The following is an 18,766-nucleotide window of genomic DNA, read 5'->3' on the forward strand; positions in this document are numbered from 1 at the left end:
GAATGGGATATGACACTCGGCCCTCCGGGCCGGGATTAGGTTGACGTTTTTCAGAGTGATTGCATCACCTTTCTATATGAGAAAGGCAAAAACATGGTTCGGTAATAATAAAATAAGACTATTAAATGCACCTTGCAATGAGACAGCATTCTTCATATACCTCAATAAATGTGGTTTTGCTAAAAATGTATAAAAATGGCATGGAATAAATGGCACGTAATGTCAATGACTTTCACTACTACAGGATGAATGACGATTTTGTAGTTAGTTTCAAATAGCAATTTCTCATGGTTGTGGCAGACAGTATAGAGAGAGGCGAATAGTGAAAATTAACCAAAACGGCAAAACTCCCTTTATTAAAATTTCAACACTAGCATTTTGGCATCCGCTTCCTGGTAGCACTTTGGATAACTCCAATTATATTTTGAAAACGTTTAGTTTTTTTTTCACGCTGAAACCCTTATTCCACCCCCCCCCCCCCTTTAAATCTGAAACTAGCTTTCATTTATAGATATACCCTATAATGCGCACCTAGCAACCACAATTTGACTAAATTTTAACAAAAAATTAAGATTCGCTTTTGATGTGTGTACAATACTTATCTTCTTCATATGAGACATTAGTAATTTTAAAAGGAGTATAGCAGGTAAACACGTATTAACCATTCGACTTGCGTTATCCAGGCTAGCAAGAAATTCTTTTAACTTCATTATGTATTTACAAGCTGGAATGACATGCACCTTAGACAAAATGAAAAAAAAATTGCAAAGGCTCTTCGCTATTTCCGTGCAAAGTACCACTCTTCTCATTTGTTTTATTCCTCTTCATTTAGTTGTGTGTGATTCCCATTTTTTGGTTTTCAAGTTTCACTTTGTGCAGTGATAGGCACATAGTAGTGTTTTGGGCTACAAAACTTTGCAGTGGTGTTTTTTGCTGTTTCTGCAAAACATTTGCCTATTTATAAGTTCGTGAATACTTCAAGTTGTGCGGAGTCCCTAACATCTAAGCTATTCTATGGCAGTGATGCCAAATTTCAGACCGATAGGCAAACATTGCTGAACTCGAGCTCTATCACAGAGGTATCAGTCATTGAGAAGAATCAAAATTACTTGAATCTATAAATATAAACCGCATAGCTAATTCCACCGCCAGTCGTGATGAAATAGAGAGCACATCGAATTAGTAAAGATTTTCAATTGCGTTAATAAATTTGTAATTTCTTGTGAAATAACAGTTTTTGCGTTAGAACTTTCAAAAATGGAAGCCTGATATCTAGTTTCCTTACTGCAGTGAAAATGTTTCTCATTTGGAATTGCACATAGTAGTCTTGGGTTTCAAATAAAAAATTACTATTATATGGTGCATTTCCAATAGCTTTGTACTGACCTACGTACCATGACTCACGGATAGTTCGGGTGTTTTTTTTTTTTCATTTCGGTGCGGGCTGTAATTAGGGTCACTGAGCCCTAATTCATCTTAGCACTTCTATTCATCCCACCTATTTGAACACATTAGATAGAGTAGTGTCTGCTATCTCTATCCAATGCATTCATCCCATCCATTTGAACACATTAGTTAGAGCAGTGTCTGCTATCTCTATTCAACGCATTAGCTCAAATAGTAGGATGAATAAGGGTGCGTTGTACTCGACTTTTCGCTTCACTCTAACGCGAGTATTTTACATTTTCCAAGCCAAATTTTTTATTGATCTGCTTCTTAAGAACGAAGCAAAGATGTTGATACCCATTTAAACACAATCCAATCAGTGTAAGCCGAGCTATCAGCGAAATAGCGTGACATCGTGACTAATGAGATGAATAAGGGCACGTCTACCCTGTATGCTTTGTCTCGGTTTCGCTTTGTGTTTTGTTTTTCAAGGCCGCATTCCTCAGCTTTTTGTTCGCACAGTGAGCTGGACTGGTGCATCGTGGGAAACAAATATATGGATAAGTGATATCTACCTGTCTTGACACATTTACTAATTTTTCCCGTCTGACCCCGTGCGTTGACGGTGTCTATGCATCCCTCCCCGGATGGTCAAATGAAGGTCGAATCGACTCCCAAGGCTACCCACTCCCCACCGATCCAAACAATATCCAGAGCTCTCGAACGATTCCTTTGTGATCTTCTTTCGGCCCAAAACAAAATCGCTGAATCTCTTACAGATTTCGAAAGATCTGACAGAACGTTTCTCCACTGTGGCCGAAATAACAATGGTCCATTCAGACAAGGTCAGGGTCGTGTTGACTAATTCAAAACAGACAAACAATATTACTTGCTGCAAGCGGCTTACGCAGACCCCTTATGTGTATATTACAGATCTGTTGCAGTACGGGGTTGGCTTTTAGACACCGCGTCTTACCGAACTACATCCTCTTGCACAAGGTCTGATTGCCTGTCCGTCTATTTGTACCGCGAGTCATGAATTTCACTAAGTGTAAACAATTGGGTTACACAGCCACCCATTGTAGCAATAAGACCCGCTGTGGAAAATGCGGCGAGAATCATGTGGATGATTCGTGCAGTAGGAATGCTTCAAAGTGTCCTTACTGTGCAGAGATTCTGCATGATATCTCGGTATGTTCCGCGTACAGACTACGCTGGGATAAACTAAAAAGTTCTCCTGCGGAACGTTCCGAGCATTCCTTCGCAAAAATGTTAAAGAAAGCTACGCCACCATCCTCAAAGAACCGCTGCGCTCTCTTGCCTCCTAACAAAGCATGGTTGATGACCCACAAGAGGATACATCTAATAGGGTGCCTAGGTGTTATAGGAAAAGGGGGAACATTTCCTCTCCTAAAATTCCTTGTAAAGGCCAGAAGGTGTCCCTAGACGGGGCTCTGAAAGTGACATCTCTTGGAAGTATTGCAACCAAACCGAAGCAAGCAGCTCCTGGTCTCGGAGGATTAAACTCAGACAAGGAGTTCCCAGTACTTCCGGGAACATCAAAAATCTGAACTGTTGTTTCAGTACGAGAAGATTCTCAGTACTGGAATTATTAAACTCTCGGATATAGTGGACTGGATAATAAAGACTTTCAATATTTCTGATCCTATTAAATGTCTTATATTAGCATTTCTCCCTACAGTAAGAACATTTTTGAAGCATTTGATTGCTAAATGACCCCTCCTTTCAGCGATTGTATCCTTCGATGGCTAACTAATCGAACGAGATAACGGATTTGATCACTGTTCTACAGTGGAATTGCAAAAGTATCATCCCAACATTAGATTCTTTTGAATTTTTAATAAATAGCTTGATATGCAATGCATTCGTTTTATGTGAAACTTGATTAACTTCCGATATAAACTCAAACTTCTTTTATTTAAACACTATTCGCTTGGATCGAGATACCCCCTAGGGAGGAGCACTACTGGGGATTAAAAAGTGCTATTCGTTCTACAGAATTAACCTTCCCTCGATACCCGGCATTGAAATTACCGCTTGTCAAGTAACAACCAAAGGCACAACCACCATACATATTCCCCACAATACCTTGATTAGGCACCGAGGGCTACATGACATCATAGAATCTCTGGCTGCACCGCGACTAGTATTAGGAAACTTTAAATCTCACGGTACGGCATGGGTTTGCCTAATGATAATAACCGTTCTTCCATAATTCACAGTATTTACGACAACTTCAATATGACAATTCTAAGGAATGACACGGATTCCTCTCCCACCAGTGCACCCAAGCGCATTACATTCATCCCTCTGCTCGACTCCGCTACAGTTAGATTGCGCGTGGAAGGTAATCCCTGATCCCCACGGTAGCGACCATCTGCCGATTGTAGTCACTTTCACCAATAGCTCAAGGCCATCGATATCAATCAATGTTTCGTATGACCTCACACGGAACATTGATTGGAAGAACTATGCTGCGGCGATATCCGAAACTATCAACTCGATGCAGGTGCTTCCTTGGGAGGAAGAGTACAAATTTTTGTCCGACATGATACTCGACACCGCGATCTAATATCAAACGAAACGAGTACCGGGCGCGAACATCCAACGACGCTCGCCCAATCCGTGGTGGGACAAAGAGTGTACAGACGTATACGCAGAGAAAGCTGCCGCTTATAAAACCTACCGCAACAATGGGTTACCCGCTAGCTATCGACAGTACGCGATGTTAGTAACCCGAATGAAGAGATTGATGAAAGCCAAGAAACGTGGTTACTGGTGCCTGTTCGTTGATTGATTAACAGCGATGAGTACTCTTTGGGGCACAGCCTGGCGTATGCGAAACCGAAACACTACTAACGAGACCGTGGAATATTCAAACCATTGGATATTCGATTTCGCCAAGAAGGTTTGTCCAGATTTCGCCCGGCATAGAAGATTTATCGCACCGCTTCCCCTCACGATAACGCGAACGAAACACTTTTTTCAATGGTGGAGTTCTCACTCGCTCTCCTATCATGTAACAATAAATCTACAGGGCCAGACAGAATCAAATTAAACTTGTTGAAGAATCTGTCAGACTCTGCCAAGAGACGCTTGTTGAACCTATTTAATAAGCATCTTGAGGCTAACATTACCCCACACGATTGGAGCCAAATGAAGGCCATCGCCATCCAAAAACCAAGAAAACTTGCCTCCGACCACAATTCGCATCGACCGATAGCAAGAAGTTGTTCGAGGAGATGATCCTATCCCACCTAGACAAATGGGTCGAAGTAAATGACTTACTGTCAGATACACAATTTGGCTTTTGCAAAGGCAAGCGGACGAACGATTGTCTTACGTTACACTCAACCAAAATTCAAACGACCAATGCTAGGAAAGAGCAGATGGTAGCAGTGTTCTTAGATATTAATGGGGTTTTTGACATTCTTTCAGAGAAGCTGCACCATCATGGTCTTTCAACGACTTTAAACAACTTTTTACTACCGTGTCAAATAAACGAAATAAAAAAAAAACTTTTTACTAAGCTCGGAAAAGCACATGCATTTTTCGCATGATGACTTATCGACATCACGATTTAGTTACATGGGCCTTCCCCAGGGCTCAGGTCCAAGGCACCTGTTATACAAATTCTATGTCAACGAAATTGATGAATGTCTTGACAGTTCCTGCACGTTAAGGTAACGTGCAGACGATGCACAGTGGTCAAAATGTGTAAATTCATGCCTTTAATTATTTAGCGGAATAACTATAAGGTTCTGTGTTTTGGTGACTTCGGAAAAGTTGTTGGAGCTACCAAGGCGGATTTTCGGAAGTAGACAGCCATGTTCCAAAATACAGTGTAAAGACATTTCTGAAATCTAACTTGTCACTGGTAGCAGATAGACAGTTTCAGTCTTCGGCAAAGTTGTAGAGAATATTATTTTTAGCAAATCTTTTATAAGAACTGACTCTCTAACTATAGCCATTCCAATGTTATGCGGTGTTTTCATGAGGACCCCCTTCAAAATTGGTTTTTTCATGATAACTCTTGTCGTATTTATTTCTCTACAAATATGTGTTCCGAAATGTTTTAGATGTTATGAAAATGCATAAGTTTGTTGAATATTTCAAGACGATATTATGTTTTTGGAGAGAGTTACAGCTTTTTTTATGATTAATATTATCAAACTTCATAGCCAGTTTTCTCAAAAAGTTGCAAAAATATGCAGATGAAATATTGTTATTTTGAAACTATCATAAATCTCCTACAAAATCCTGAAGGAATAGTTTGTATCCGATAGTATCCTAAGATGTTATGATCGAATGAAAGTGCTAGTAATCGGGGCGATCGTATTATGTGTTATATTGAATATTTAAAAATAAGATAAACATAACTGCCATCAAATCCTCACTTTAAGGTCAGTTCGATCCTTAGGAGTTCATCATCCGAGAAATACTGTAGGTTTTCGCTGTTCGCTTCTACTATGCGGTTTGACGTATGATCAAGAAGCTTCTGTAAGTCAACTTCGACAGAAAACTCGGTAACAGTTATGGATGATTCATCGGGGTAACATTTTTGTTTCTCGGCGATAACTTTAGTGTATGAATTTCTGAATTTTTATATAACTCGCTTTCGTAAGATTGTATTCGACGATCAAGGATGTTTCAGCTTCAGTGTATCGGGTTTCTTGTGCTTTCTTCCATGAACGTTGCATTTTAGAAGCCCGAGTGGGAGTTGTTTGCGTTGCCTCTTTAACAACCAAAACTGCTGATAAATCCCCTGACTCTCGAAGTTTCATCTGTGTCGCAAAAGCTAACTCATCAGAGGAATATTTTGATCGCAAGATTGATGTTTTGATGCGCTTCACTTTGTCAGTGCTTTCCAAAAAGGGCAGAGTTTTTCTTCCTCGACAAGTTTCAATAGGCTTTGTGTTTATTTTACTTAAAATGTATCCGGGTAGTCTGAACGAACTGTTGAAGTAATCAGTATTGTATTTTAGAACAATAGATTCACTTCGATGATATCTAAGCCATAACTTATTGAAATATTTGCAGACAGTGGAGGCAATTCTTTCAGTTTCGCTTGCAACATATGGCATATCATCAGGAACTATGCGATAAGCTTTGAAAATTGCCTGGCAGATTTCATGTAATTTTTACTATGATCACCTTTGGTTTTTTTCCAAAGCTGAAACAGCTGACGTTTACTGATTTCGACTACACAAAAAAAGAAAATTTATGTTGAATAACAAACAGATACATCAGGGTATTTGAAACATTAAGATGTTATATTGAAATGTCTAATTCACAGAACATTAAATAACAGCGACAAATGTTCGAGCATAGAATAGAAATAAAACGTCTAATCAATAACAGATAACGAAATTGCCTAAATAAAATGTTGCATTACTTTCACAGATTACAATACACTAAACAAATATTCATGGTAACCATCAATATTTGAATACATATTTCAAATTAATTACACCGCACCGCGTGATCAGAAAATGTAAGTGATTTTTTCAGCATTTGAAAACTAATTTGATTTATAACTCAGGTTCCTTTGTTTTAAATTTTTTCTTTTATTACGTAACAGATAAACGCTTCTTCAGAATGAGTTTGTATATTTGTGTAACGCCTTCCATGAGCACCAGGCATCGGAGTGTCGCCGAAAAAACTCATATACTCACAATTTCATTCGATCATAACATCTTAGGATACTATCAGATACAAACCATTCCTTCAGGATTTTACAGGGGATTTATGATAGTTTCAAAATAACAATATTTTATCTGCATATTTTTGCAACTTTTTGAGAAAACTGGCTATGAAGTTTGATAATATTAATCATAAAAAAGCTGTAACTCTCTCCAAAAACATAATATCGTCTTGAAATATTCAACAAAGTTGTGCATTTTCATAATATCTAAAACATTTCGGAACACATATTCGTGGAGAAATAAATACGACAAGAGTTATCATGAAAAAACCAATTTTGAAGGGGGTCCTCATGAAAACACCGCATAACATTGGAACGGCTATAGTTAGAGAGTCAGTTCTTATGAAAGATTTGCTACAATTAATATTCTCTACAACATTGCCGAAGACTGAAACTGTCTATCTGCTACTAGTAAAAAGTTAGATTTCAGAAACGTCTTAACACTGTATTTTGGAACATGGCTGTCTACTTCCGAAAATCCGCCTTGGTAGCCCCAACAACTTTTCCGAAGTCACCAAAACACAGAACCTTATAGTTTTTCCGCTAAATAATTAAAGGCATGAATTTACACATTGTGACCACTGTGCGATGGCGTGGTTTCTGTTACGAGACCCAAAGCTGTCGATCTGCAAGGACCATTACATAATACCATTAACAATTTGTCTGCTTGGGCTTTTAAGCTGGGTATCGAATTCTCCTTGGAGAAAACTGAGCTAGTTGTATTTTCTAGGAAGCGTGAACCATCACAACGACAGCTACTATTGATAGGTTAAAATATCGGTCAGGTCTTCACAGTAAAATATCTGGGGGTCTGGTTCGACTCGAAAGGTAATCTAATCTAAGGTATCTATGGTATCTAAAACAGAAACAGAAGTGCCACCAAACTTTCTTCATATAATAACCACAACATGGTGAAGTGCCCACCCAGGAGACCATATTAAGTTGTATCAAACAACGATACTGTCGGAATTGCAATACGAATGCTTCTGCTTTCGCTCCGCTGCGTATATGTATTTTGTCAAACTCGAAATAATTCAGTATCGTTGTTTGCCTATCGCCTTAGGGAACATGCGGTCGACCCATACGATAACTCTCGAAGTCCTGTCGGGCGTGCTGAAAAATCGATTTTGGAAACTTTCATATCGATTGCTCATTCGATGCGATATCTCGAACCCGGTGGTGATTGAAAATTACAAAAGGCTTATCGAGCCCAATTCTCAGACCCGTTTCATGTCCCTGTACTTTGACTACGTAGCGCAGACTATTAATCCTTCTTCTTACAATCCCAACCGTACCCATTTTTTAAGTACTTCTGAATCCACTGTTTTCTTCAACACACGAACCACACTCACCCACAAGTGGTTCCAGGACATTTTTTATAATAAATTCCGACTGCTTTAGGACTTTTTATACAAACGGATCAAACCTCGAAGGGTCCACTGCAGTGCACTAGCATCGGTATTTTCAATCAAAAGTTCACTGCTCGTTATAAACTCAGTGGACCTGCTTCAGTTTACGCCGCAGAACTAGCTGCTATTCAGTGTACTCTTGGAGTCATTGAGACATTACCCGCAGACTTCATCGTTTCGGATAGCCTCAGTTCCATTGACGCTATTCGCTCGATGAAACATGAGAAGCACTCCTCGTGTTTTTTGGAGAAAATATAGGAGCTATTGAATGCTTTATTTGACAAATCTTTACAGATTACCTTGGCGTGGGTTCCTTCTCATTGCTCCATCCTGGGCAATGAGATGGCGGACTCTTTAGCTAAGGTTGGTGCTTTAGAAGATGACATTTATGAAACCAATTTGTTTCAACGAATTTTTCAGTATTACTCATCAGAGAACTCTTGAAAGCGGGTAAATTTCGTGGATCAATGGGGAACTAGGAAGGTAGCTACATTCGATAGCCCTTAAGGTATCGACGAAACCTTGGTTCAAGAGTATGGATGTTAGGGTGGCACAAATTTTAGAATTCAGTGGAACCGATCTAAAACTACTCGCTAAACGACCTCCTTCCACCATGCAAAATGTTGATTTGATAGGTTGCACTATATTTTAGCACAAATGGTTTAAAGTTTGTATGTGATTTAACATGGATAAACGATCCACATTATTCAATATTTCGTAGACACGTTCCCATGTATTCTAAAAATATATGCTATGCTAATTTCGGTAGATACGGGTACCGTGTACAACTTCCCCGAAGAGTGTAATAGGCTACAACTTCTGGTTCAAAAGTTATTCTTTATACAATGCTTAAGTGTCTACGTCGTTGGTGGAAATTGAATTTATCTGGATACTCTGGCTGATACTTCAATCAAGTTAACCGTGATATGCCAGTTATAAACCGAATTGGGCAGCTGTCAACATAGGCGGTTTTATAGTTCAGATGCGAGCGTCGTAAATAGATAATCTGAAGGACATGAGTTCGATTTTTAATTTTTTTGATATTTTAATTTTTTTTCAATGCTTGTAAAGCGGGAACGTTATTATGTCGAATTCTTAGTTTCAAATAAAGTAATAAGGGCGTTATTTCTGACGTGTTATTTGATTTTGGCAAAGTTATGTTCTAACGTTATATTCACGATGCTACTCCAATCTTAATCCCTGGATGATCCATTCAAAAGTTTTGGTCAAAATCAAATCGTGCTTCATGGCCGGAGACACTCTTGCTGGCGTATAGTGACAGATATTATTATTATTATTATTGTTTATTGGGGCTTTAACCTATAGGTCATTCGCCCAAGTGACAGATATTAGCCACCAGGGGCGGCGAAACACTTTACGCCCGAGTGGGTAGAAAGCATAGGGTGAGGGGTCCATTTGTATGGATTTTTTCCCTTTTCGCAATGCACACGCTTACATTAAATTCACATTAAATCACGTTCGTTTATGCAAATGGAATTGTAGTACAACGATGTTTTCAAATGTGTGTAGTGCGAGATACATGCGTTGCGCATCTAAATTTTTTGAAATGGTTCAAAATTTCGAGTGGGTAATTATCCACTCGGTTATTTTCGAGTGGGTAGAACTACCATACTACCCACGCTTTCCGCCGGCCCTGTTAGCCACTTACTCAATTAACCCGCCTTAAGTTCACGGGGCACTCTATAGCAGTTCCAGCTCCACAGGGATGTGATGAACATCAGTTGAGCTTCAAAATAACGGGAATCTTTCCCACTTCAGTCTCGTCTCAATTTTAATTTGCTCAACGTATATTATTGTACACAAAAAAAATACATAAAAAGAATTCTGTTATAATTCGATCCCAAGCCCTTTAGATCACATGTGTCGGATGATACCATCTGGACTATATTTCCGCTTATCGCCAACGGTACAACTAGTGACCACAACAAATACGTCAAGGTTCACTTGATTGAAGCTTCAGCTCGCCGAGTAGCCAGAGACAGCACTATTTTCATAACTTTCAGGGCAACGAAAGTTTAATTTTGCAATAACTCATGAACCAGTTGTCATAGCTATGAAGTGTCTTTAGAAGAAGTTGTTCTACGTGACTGAATCTAAAGAATGTAGCATACAATATATTTTTCAGGGGCACCACGCGGCATATTTATAAATTCAATGAAAATATATTATTTTCCCGTAGTAAACTCCTTACAAACTTAGAATCATTTGTGCTAAAACATGCTCCAACAGATATGATTCAGATTTGGCGTAGGAGTTCGTTGAAGAAATACGAATTTTTCTAACTTGGTTCTGCGGTATTCCGTTTTTTTCAAACATCCTCGTGCCACCCTAATGGATGTAGGTCGAGACTTCATTCGTGTGTTGTGCCGACTCATTGCAAACCATTACACGATAGATGCACATTTAAGGCATATTGGGCTCGTGGATAGTGGTATCTGTGCTTGTGGCGACAGCTATCATGATATCGTGCACATTGTCTGGACGTGCACCGAGTACAGTTCCGCCAAGTTTCGGCTAATGGAAGACCACCCAACGACCCGGTTCGAGATGTTATGGCAACCCGCGTCTCCCCAATATGTCCCTTATGTATTTGTTCGTAAAATCAATCAATATAAGAATTTAGCCCCTCATTTTCTTCTTTCTCGTTCTCAGAAGTCTCCTGTACTGCTTTGTGACGCCGACTAACAGCGCTCTTCACTCTCACCTTTGTTCAGGCATAAATCAAAATTGGAGCCGAAAGGACCGGAAGATCTGACCAATTTTTTCCCACGGGACCTACGTGGACCACCCGATGTCCCGCTTCGTGCTGTCCTGGCAGTACAGGCATACAGGTCGTACCGTCGGTGATCTCCCATAAACTGCAAGCTTCCATATGTTTACTTTATATATCTCGACGATTTGAGAAGGTGATATAAGGGGTAAGTGGCTGAAGCGCTGGATCATTTTTTGTCATACTAATATACATCTGTTCACAACTTTTCAATTATGAGGGTACCTTGGTTCAATAGTGCCTAGAGGCTCCGAGTGGTCTTAAGATGGCCGCCCAAAAGAGTATAAAAAGAATTTAAAACGATTGAAAATTGAAAGATAAAACTAGTTTTCGGTACCCAAGGTGGGCTATCCTCTTAAATAACAGTCGCTCGATTGAAGCATTTTTTCACAAAAATAACACAATCAGCTTTCGACCACATTCCTTAATTAAAACTGTTTCGCAAGGTTGAACACAAAATTGAATCATCTTTCTGCATATACTCACCAAGTCACACTGCCGGAGGATATGAAGATTTCCAACCATGTGGTACGACAACAAGTGATATCCGTTCTGCGGCGCCAATAATCTGATAGAAGCAAAAATGTGTAAACGATACTTCAATTATCCGTTTAAACAATGCATACACTTCTTTCGGAATGACACTGCTGTCTTGGCACCGGAACTAAACACTAACCGTATGCTTTCATATACGAATGCATATGAAACCATCGATAAGGCACCCGATGGGATCCATCCGGACTTGTTTCCGTTTTCTGATATTGAAATGATTATCCCAGTCGTTCACTGCGGCAGCTACTGGCTGTAAGAGAAACGAAAACAATAGTTAAAGTCGAACTCTAGAGGGAGAGTTTTTATCATTGCTGCTGCAGTTCGTATATTCATAGACTAGCCGATACCATGATGTTAGACAATTTAAAATTTCAAGCTCCAGTGTCAAATGAAGTCAAGCTATATTTTTATAAAAACTCTTAACATATTTAAAATAGTTATGTTGTGTGTGGAACCAAAATTTCTGGTGACGCTAAAATGGAATAGCGGAGTTTTTGCTTCGGAATTATCAGTTTGCTAGTGTCCAGGATTTAATTTCGACCAGACTATGAACGTAGCGACTATAATTGCTACTACACTTTACAATTTGAAAGCCCATTGTTTAGTTTAATTTGAAAAGTTCATCTTAGCGCTGTTCTATATATGTGCCGGATATCTCGTTTCTCCCACGTTTTTCCCAAGGAAGAATATTGATAGGTTGCTATTACTTATAGCTGAGTATAACCTTTTTGAAACGTTTGCAAAAATATAATTTTTCACGAGTAAATTCCTAGAGTTTGTAAAGTGGCATAACCTAGCTTCATTCAACATGTTCTGAATGATCAAAATTTGCTAACTTCGCTACGAAAAAAAGTCAATTACCTAAATTTAGTCCATTTCGAAAATTGTAAAGTGACTTGATGTAAATTTCTAATCAGTTGTTTAATTTCTCAACTTTTTTTGTTGTTGCAGAACAGAAGGAAATGATTTTGGAAGGGGATATTTTAATGTAAAGTTTAAACAATTGATAATCTTTCTAAATTGAGGGTGAACGAAACCTGCTTATGCCATATGCGGTGTGAATCGATACGAATAACTCCTAAGTTACCTCTTAACAATATAAAACTAAACGAAGTGTGTAGTTTAAAGGGTGTTTCTCAGTATTTTTATTCGATATGGTTGCTGCTACCCAGATATTAGAATTCAACCCCTTCCCTGATGTGTTTTCTTAGTTTCAATAGCTAAATTTAATCTCGTTCAAAAATGTCGCACTGGATTACTACTCATAACAAATAATTCTAATTGACCCCCTAATCTTAATCAAATTTAATCATTTCCTCTGGTATATCGAGCTGCATCCCTAGTTTCAAGAAGTTTGTAAAATTATCCTCCTTAGTTTAATATAATTAATTGCTTCAATAATCTTTCTTGCTTAAGTAATAAACTGTATTATTACTCGTGAAAATAGCTACAATTGATAACCCTAATATTAATAAAATTCAATTATCTCCTCTTATAGATTCAAATCTAACTTCAATATAGTTGTAAAATTACCTTAATTTCAGATTGAAAAGTCCAGTTTGTAATCCCGTAGTGTTAAAAAAATTAAAATGTAGATCAAAGAAAATGGCACTCTCAACTCTGACGCAAACGTGCCTTGAAGAAGAAAAGTACTCGGCACCGACAGGGGAAGCTGGGGTAAAACGCACCCTCTAAGGAAATATGATCATAATTCAGCTATAGAACATCAATTAGGAGAATTTAATTAATGATGTCGTTTAGCCAACATTTTCCTCTGTAGTCACAATCATAACGCTTTGCAAAATATTCAAAAACATAAAAATAATTCAATTATTCAAAATCATTAAAAATTGCCTTTTGAAAAATAAGCGGGGCAAAACGTACCTTTGCGAGAGCAAAATGCACCACAACAACGGGGCATAATGCATTACAACAACGGGGCAGAATGCTCGGCGAACAAGCAAGTTAGTTTTGTTTTATGACAGAACGATTTTTCTGTATTCGATTAAAAAGCCAGCAAAATCAATTTTACTCCCGATGGAACAGAGATATAATTTTAGCAAAAAGTGAATTATTTAGTAGATTTTTCATATGTAATTCGACAAAATAAAGAACAACAGTATAAATAGAACTGGGATGCTCTGATATAATAGTTAAACAGCATTTATATAAGCTGAAAATCCTTGGTGCACGAGCCACAATAATCACATGAGAAGAGCACGTTATTGTTTGTTGTTTACTTGTCGAGCTACTATTGATGTACGGTTATCAAACTTTGACAGTATATGTTTACTATGTCGGACTTTCGACTGGTGTTACCGTTTTCTAGAAATTATCAACTGTTTTCTATATAAGCAAGTGGTGCATTTTGCCCCGGGGGTACGTTTTACCCCATCTTCCCCTGATAATCAACGACCGGAGGGGACGGGCATAGCGTAGTTTGTAAATCGATTGCCTTGTACACAGCTCACCTGGGTTCAATTCCCAAACCCGCACATAGGGTTAGAGATTTTTCCAAAAGAGATTTCTCAACCAACGAAAAGAGGCGAATGACGCTAAGGTTGAAACCTATAAAATAAAAATAAATAAATCAACGACCAGGGCGGGCACCTGTTGATCGATTACATAAGAGTAAACACTTTGAGTTATAAAACGACAAATGTACACCAACAGAATAAGGCTTACAGGATTTTCGATTGATGTGCACCGCGGTGTAGTGAAGTGCACTGGATTTGTACTTTATAGCAGAAGTGCCAATAGAACAAACCCAGTTTTCTGCACTACTGCTAGAAAGCGTAAAAATGGTGCAAAACCAGTGCACTCCACTACACCGGTGTCAATCAATCGAAAACCCCAATAAGAATTATGGATTGGCGCACTAGTGTCAGTGTAAAATGATATTCGGGAGCTGAAAAAAGGCACGAAACATGACGATAGATGAAAAAGTTTGCATGGTTAGATAGCGTCATGACTTATCGACTATAATAATTATCGATATATAAAGCTTCGCTATTTTGTCTATATATGCTACTCTTCCGTATTCTGTCTAGTAGACAAGGTCATATTGATAGAATATTTTGTCAGTGATTACCACAATGAGCATGACAGCACTATCTGTCGTTGTATTATCGACGTTTGCTTTTTTTGTTGGGGTTGCTGGTTGTTGCTTTGGAGGTACTGAGTAAAATCTTTGCTTCTATTCAGTTAGTGCTGGCAGTAGGTTTTGAGATACAAAATATATCAGGTCTTTTGATTCCGTTTTAGCAGTGTATGTCAAAGGTTGTTTTTTGGTGTAAATTTAGTAGTTTGTTTTTACATTTCTTATAAAAGAAATGTATAGAATTCGCTGAAACTTTCAAGATTTTTTCCGAGGCCCAGAGGGCCGAGTCTTATATACCAATGGACTCAGCTCGACGATTTGGGACAATGTCTGTGTGTGTCTGTGTGTGTATGTAACGGACAAACTCTCATTCGTATTTCTCAGCAATGGCTGAACCGATCTTATCCAAACCAAATTTAAATGAAAGTCCTATCACTATTAATTTGTTTTTGATTCTAATGTTTAGTTTCAAAGATATGAATGTTTGAATGTGTAAAAATGGTGTTTTTCGCAGTTTTTTCGAATTATCTGCCGAAATTGACAACATAGATTAACACTTTATATATTTTTAGATAGCTTCAACGAATACCTTTTGAACAAGCTATTGTTGATTGTTGAAATCGGACTATTATCAAAAGAGATATTTAACATTAACCCTTTCATGCCCAACTTTTTTCTAGTGCATGTAGGGTTTCAAAACTATTTTTCCTTGAAAACGATGGGGTCAAGAAATACGAAAAGCCTGTTTTCATAAAGATAGGTGCTACCATGGCAGTGCTAGAAACGGGTCCATTTGTACCTTCTGATGCTCAATAGAATTCTCCTAGTATATTTACAATAGTCCAATTACGTGGAAAACGTAGCCAACGACAGTCTAAATTGGTAAGTTTTATCAGTTTTCAATAATATTTCACCATAACAAAGATATATAAAAAAATCATTTTTCTTTGTCAACGTAAACTGTCCCTGGCAGCACTTCTCCATCGGAATTCAATCAGACTAATTGCAATAACTTCAGTTCTAGAGCTGATCCTTGTAACTTTTAATACTCAAATTAAAGGTAATAATCACATTAATGAGCTTTACTTGTTCTTGTGAGCAAATCTCGCCACCATCAAAAGTTATAGCTGTTTAAAAATGTTGTTGTCCACAAACAACATGGGCATGAATAGGTTAAATACGGACGAAAGATTTTCATCATTTCCCATTGCCAGAAATATGACCAAAAACATGTAATCTATTATTAACGCTAAAACGGCTAATTTCAGGTGAATAGTATCTTCGGAGAATTTAATGGAGACAATATTCCCTTTCTTTTGGTATTGTGTGTTTGCTGATTAATCCCCCTACGAGTGAGATATTTTCATAAATTTTCTTGGGAGTGATTGTATTGAAATGATGCCTTCTGCAAATTTGTAGCTCTTACTTTTGCGAATAACTTTACTGAAGATATCAAGTATCTACTTTGAATACTTTAACAGTTATGGCTTGTTGTTTGTGGATTACACACCACAGAAGTTCAAAAGATGAATCGCAAGCTCCCCGAATGTGACTTGCCGGTATTTTGACCCACTCACGGACAATGGCTTTCTTCAGCGTGGTGTATTTTTTACTTCGAACCTTGCTCTCCAAATTCGCCCAGAGAGAAAAATCCATTGGATTCACATTTGGGTAAATTCGAGAGCCCTTGTTTGGCCGAAATAAACAATTACACCAATAGAAGGATTAAAAAGTTTTGTCTTAAATATTTGATAGGTCACAGTAAAAGGTACACTCTGTTGCTTTAGCTGGATAAAATCGATTCGGTTTCATCAATTTGTAAATTTACAAATAATTACAAGCGCCAATATCTATCAATTCAAATTAGAATCGTAAAACCCGAAAGTCGCTTACGATAAATTAAATATATTGTTCTTTTCTGCCAAAATCCCCTGCTTGTAACTTTGCTGGTGCATGTACCAACGCAATTTCCATCGAATTGTTTACGCAACGATGCTACCATTCATACCCCTTCGTCGTGAGCATCCGTTGTATTTTAGGGAAAACAGCAATTGAGAACCGGTATTTCGTGATATATAAAGTACCAGCAACTTTTATCTTCCGCATTTACGAATCTCAGTTCGCTCGTGTCGAAAGTAGAGTAAAAACTTCATCTTCAGTTTCATCTTTTGTGGTCCCAAGGTGAAACCTAACCAACAGCTAAATCATCCCAGTACCAGTGAATCTATACAAATATGATTCATAACGAGGCTCAACCAAATAGAACTCCAGCCCCCTGCTATTTGCTGCACGCTGATGCCGGGAGACCAGTCCCGAGCGCGTAATAGATATGAAGATTAAAACATGAATATTATATCTTGGTGAAAATGGAATCACAATAAAGTTATGGTTGTGAAGCAGCAAGTAGTGTACTAATTCTGATAATCTATTCTCGGACTTTTCTTTGCTTATGATGACAACCGTTTGGACAGGTTGAAACTTTGTTTCGTGTTACTTATTTCGGGCAAAGTTTATTTGGTGTTGTACCGTGACCGCACACAACACAAATATGATATCTGCTAATTTGATGTGAAGATAATCTGTCTAAAGATAAACTAATTGTACCGTATAATATGGAACTTAGTTGCTATGTACGCTGTAATTATGACGCAAAAGCAGTGTATTTAGCTATACAAACTTGTGGACGCAGTGTCTATACCACGAAGAAGTAAAAATAAATTCTCGCCATAGGACGTAAAGGAGGGGGGCGGAGTAAGGTTAGTCCGATAAAAAGATACATTTTTTAAATATGTTTTGGCGATACAGTGAGTGATAGAATAGTCATTAAATGTCCAAGAACAATGCAACAATTGAACAATATTTTATCGAATTTTCATTGAAAATATTAAAAATAAAGCGTGTGACTGTGAATCCCCGGAGGCGCCTAGAGAATAATGTATCACTGTGACTCACACTATATTAGACATTTCGCAATGAACATTTAAGAAAGATTTGTTTTCTTTTTATTTTGATTATAGAGGTTTTAACCTTAGGGTCATTTTCTCTGAAGATGGTTTAACTTTGATTGGATTTTCTTAACATAACTATGTTGTGTGGGTCTGAGTGTATTTGGGTTTGAATCCCATGATTTGCCGAAAGCCCGTCTACATTTCCCGAGGGCCACGCAAGCTTTCTTGATTCTGAAATCGACTGTAGCTAACCAATTTAGTTTTGAGTCAAGTATTACACCAACGTATTTAACTTTATCTGCGACAATATTTATAATTTAGGACTCCATGAACTGCAACGGCGAGCTTTGGTTGCAATCCTTCGTTGCGTGAAGAGCACCATTGACGTTTTATTTGAATTCACTGATAGTCCAAAACGAAAACACCATTGCCCACAAACACATAAGGCTTGCTGCATCAAATCAAAAAAATGTTTTAATGCGAATACATTATATGATTAATATTATATGATAGCTATTATCGAAACCATATGAAGGAAATCCTCATTAAGTTTCCTCAACAAGTCATCGGCGATAAGGTTCCATACACGTGGTGACAGCACACCACTTTCAGGACACCCGCACTCATACCGTTTACTTATCTCTACTTATCTTAACGATGCACACAAACGTTGTTTACTAAGCATTGTGTGTATCCAGTTCGTGATATATTAAGGTACTCCGTGACCTCGCATCAAAATGAATGAATTTTACAATTATTTTTAGCCAGACTGAAGGAATAGTACGAATTATTTTTTTTTAAATATGCTTGAAGTGTTCATATCATCTTTGAAGTAGAATTGAAGCGATTTCATCT

At 38.0% G+C, this 18,766-nt stretch overlaps 1 protein-coding gene across 2 annotated transcripts in view; it reads right to left on the reverse strand.

The window, feature by feature from the left end:
• LOC131690904 (G-protein coupled receptor dmsr-1) overlaps positions 1–18,766 on the reverse strand; it is a 623,822-nt gene that overhangs the window by 489,725 nt on the left and 115,331 nt on the right. For both annotated transcript variants that reach the window (XM_058976981.1, XM_058976982.1), the window contains exon 2: positions 11,798–12,113. The gene's annotated coding sequence lies outside the window, so the exon portion shown is untranslated. The remainder of the gene's footprint in view (positions 1–11,797; positions 12,114–18,766) is intronic.

This window comes from Topomyia yanbarensis, chromosome 3, assembly GCF_030247195.1.
Source record: "Topomyia yanbarensis strain Yona2022 chromosome 3, ASM3024719v1, whole genome shotgun sequence".
In the NCBI taxonomy this organism is placed as follows: domain Eukaryota; kingdom Metazoa; phylum Arthropoda; class Insecta; order Diptera; family Culicidae; genus Topomyia; species Topomyia yanbarensis.